The sequence below is a fragment of the Amaranthus tricolor genome, chromosome 4 (genome assembly GCF_026212465.1).
Source record: "Amaranthus tricolor cultivar Red isolate AtriRed21 chromosome 4, ASM2621246v1, whole genome shotgun sequence".
Lineage (NCBI taxonomy): Eukaryota > Viridiplantae > Streptophyta > Magnoliopsida > Caryophyllales > Amaranthaceae > Amaranthus > Amaranthus tricolor.
In genome coordinates this window covers 29,935,693-29,939,483 of record NC_080050.1, presented here as the reverse complement: position 1 = coordinate 29,939,483, position 3,791 = coordinate 29,935,693, and positions in this window count along the sequence as shown.

Sequence of the window (3,791 nt, the reverse complement as noted above, 5' to 3'; positions counted from 1 at the left end):
ATATGGGGGGGGGGGGGGGGGGGGATCGAGTGAGAACCTTGACGCGTGCCCTGTTCGAACCATTTTTGACGCTACATGTGATTTCGAATTGAAAGGGTGTATGTTTTGGTTGAGGCATGAGTCCTCCTTTTGATGTAATTCGTTCCGCTGCAAAGATTTATATCGTTTTATATTTTGTTTTAGTATCTTGAATGACTTGTACAGTGGATTATCTTTTTGCTTGGAAAACCCAAGTGTTTACATGGGAACCACGATCCATGCTTAGCATGTCGACAGAGGTTTTGGCGATGACCTTTCCGCCGTGATTCTGTTACGAGGCCATTGATGCCTCTTCATTATGATGATTTATCGTTTGTCTAAATCTTCGGCGCGTCAAATTTCAGGGCAGATGCTGCCGAAATTTCCGTAGGATTTTGTTTGACAAGATTTTCAAACGTCATCTCTTTCTTTCTTCCTATTTAAATAATTATTTATTTCTACAAGTGACACCCTTGAAGGGTCTGAAATTCAGGGGTGTTACAGGTGGTATCAGAGCCAGTGGTTCCTATCTTTCCCAAACGCTTCGTGTTTTCTCTAGTACTTATTCCTGTTTTGTTTTCGAAGTTAAACTGCTTTGAGAGTATGGGTAGACATGGGTTAGGTGCATTTATATATGCATGCATTTTGAGTATTATTGCACATGAATTTGCACGCTTAGGCTTACGATCCTTGCAATGATTGGAATGAATCTTTGTAATGAATTTGTGGTGACTTAACAGATGACGTTTTATTAATTGAAATTTTAAGCATGAATTATGTTTGTAGGAGCAAATGTTGCAAGTTATGGGTTGCGTAAGAGGCTACATTTTTTTTATGTGCATGTCCTAGTTAAGCTACGAGTTGCCGTACTTACCTTCAACCTTATATTAGTTGATTATGTGTTTATGTTTCATTGGTTAGTAGTTTATGTCAAAATTATTTAGATCAGCTTACTAGTTCATTTTCTTTAGTGAAGTTGATATATTTCAAAATAAGGATGAATTCCACGCAAAACAAGAATGTATGCCTGGTTGGAATTTGCATACAAAATGTGTTTTTGGCGATGAAGCATGTTATCTTAACGAATGGTGAACATCTCTCGTTTGTGAAACTCTTGTTTGCAGGGAAATGCCTCCGTTGTCTCGTCAACGTTTGAAGAGACGCTCGAACAAGGCCTTACGAGAACTGGTCATGGAGCTAGCCGAGGAAAGGAGATCTAGGTCTGCGCCCGAAGTTGAGACGGCAGCCTCCATGAGCAAGAGCATCTCACAGAACAAACCCCCTGTGTTTACAGGAACTGGAGAACCCGCAATCTTAGAGAACTGGTTACGGGAATTTGACAAGATTTTCAACGTGGTGCAATGCCCTGAGCACCTGAGAGTGGACCAAGCCGCTTTCTACCTACAAGAAGAAGCTGATTACTGGTGGTCCAATGCTAGAGACAACTTGATGAGTGATCCTCAGGAGCCGTTGCAATGGAAGGAGTTCAAAAGGGTGATTCGGGAAAAATACTACCCACCTCATATCAGGAAGCAAAAGTCCAATGAATTTTCGAAGCTCGAGATGGGGGATTTAACGGTTGACGAATACTATAAGAAGTTCATGGAGTATGTGAAATATTGCCCTGATGACGTCCCTACCGAGGAGCAGAAGATGCAGCGTTTTGAATTGGGGCTGAGCAATGAAATTCAAGTGCATGTTGATAGTGACCGGTACACCACTCTGGATGCGATGTACCAAAGAGCTGCTCAAGTGGGAAGTCTACTATACAAAGATAAGGGAAAGAAGCTTGAAACTAGCAGTGCAGGTGTCAACAGTGGGGATAAGAGAAAGGAGAGCTTCCAGCAGCAACACCATTCCCAGCAGAATAAGAAACACATGGGCTTTTCAAGCCTCGAAAGAAATGGAAAGTCGCACCATAGGGGGTTCAGCAATCAAAAGAAGAGTGGAGACAGTAATAGTAAGGAAAGAGTTTATTTCTGCCGCAGGTGTCCAAACAACCACCCAGGGAAGGATTGTAATGGGAATTTAGTAGAATGTAATGTTTGTGGCAAGTTGGGTCATCGTGGCTTCGAATGTTATGCCAAGCATGGGCGTCCGAATCAACAGAATGGGGGACAGCAGCATTTTTATCAGAGGAATTTTGGGAATCAGAGGAATGGGAGTGACTACCGTGGTCAAAACTTACATCAGTCGAAGAACGGGAACGGATATCGGCCTAGTCCAAGCAACTATAAACCCGGAGAGTCGAATGGTCGAAGTAATGGAAGTGCGGGAACCGGTGCGCTAACTACTCAATCAACACCTGGAAAATTAACCGCCATCAGCACAAGGGAAGCAGAGGATGCAAAGGATGTGGTGACAGGTACGTTTCTTGTGAACTCCGTGCCTGTCAATGCGTTATTTGATACTGGAGCATCAAATTCTTTTGTATCTGCATCAATAATTGAAAGGTTAGGATTAAAGGATCCCGAACCTTCTTCGTACGCCGTAGCAGTTCCTTCAGGAGAGTTGTATCAATGCACTAGAGTCTATAAGAGTGTTCCTTTGACCATTGGGGGAACCATTTTTCCTAGTGACCTATATGAGTTAAAGATGTGCGACTTAGACATTATTCTTGGGATGGACTGGTTGGGTCGGTTTAAAGCTATTGTTGAATGTGAGAGGCAAGAAGTCAGGCTTGTGGGGCCCAAGGGAAAGAAAGTTAAGTATTGCAAAGCTACTTCAGGTATGCAAACGAAGATAGTATCGTCCCTGAAGATGAAAACATTATTGAGGAAGGGACTGCCAAGCTACCTATGTCATGTACGTAAGATAGAAGACGAGGAGTTGACTCCTGAATCAGTGCCAATCGTAAATGAGTTCCTAGACGTCTTCCCAGAGGAGATACCGGGGATGCCACCTGTTAGGGCTGTTGAGTTCACCATAGACCTGGTACCAGGGGTGGGACCTATATCAAAAGCACCATATAGGTTGGCACCAGCTGAAATGGAGGAACTTAAAAAGCAAGTCGAGGAGTTATTAGAGAAGGGATACATTCGACCGAGTGTTTCGCCTTGGGGAGCACCTGTCTTGTTTGTCCGTAAGAAGGATGGGAGTATGAGGTTATGTATTGATTATCGAGAACTGAACAAGATAACTGTGAAGAACAAATACCCTCTTCCGAGAATCGATGATTTGTTTGACCAACTTAAGGGAGCAGGGATTTTCCAAAATTGACTTGAGGTCTGGCTATCATCAGCTGAGGATTGCGGAGCGCGATATTCCGAAAACAGCCTTTAGGACTCGATATGGGCACTTCGAGTTCACAGTGATGCCTTTTGGGTTGACTAATGCACCTGCAGCTTTTATGTGCATGATGAACCAGGTGTTTAGTTCGTGCCTCGACAATTTCGTGCTGGTCTTTATTGATGACATTTTGGTGTATTCGAGAGATAGGGTGGAACACGAACAACACTTGAGGAAGGTGTTGCAATTACTCCGAGACAATAAGTTGTACGCGAAGTTTTCAAAGTGTGAATTTTGGCTCGAGAAGGTTTCGTTCCTTGGGCATTTTGTGTCCAAAGAAGGAGTTGCCGTTGATCCCGCAAAAATTGAGGCGGTGAGAGATTGGCCTGCACCGAAGAATGTGACTGAAGTAAGGAGCTTTTTGGGTTTAGCTGGTTACTATAGGAGATTTGTGAAGGATTTCTCAAAGATCGCCCGCCCTATGACCAACTTGATGAAGAAAGACAAGAAATTCGAATGGTCTAAAGAGTGCGAGTTGGCTTTCC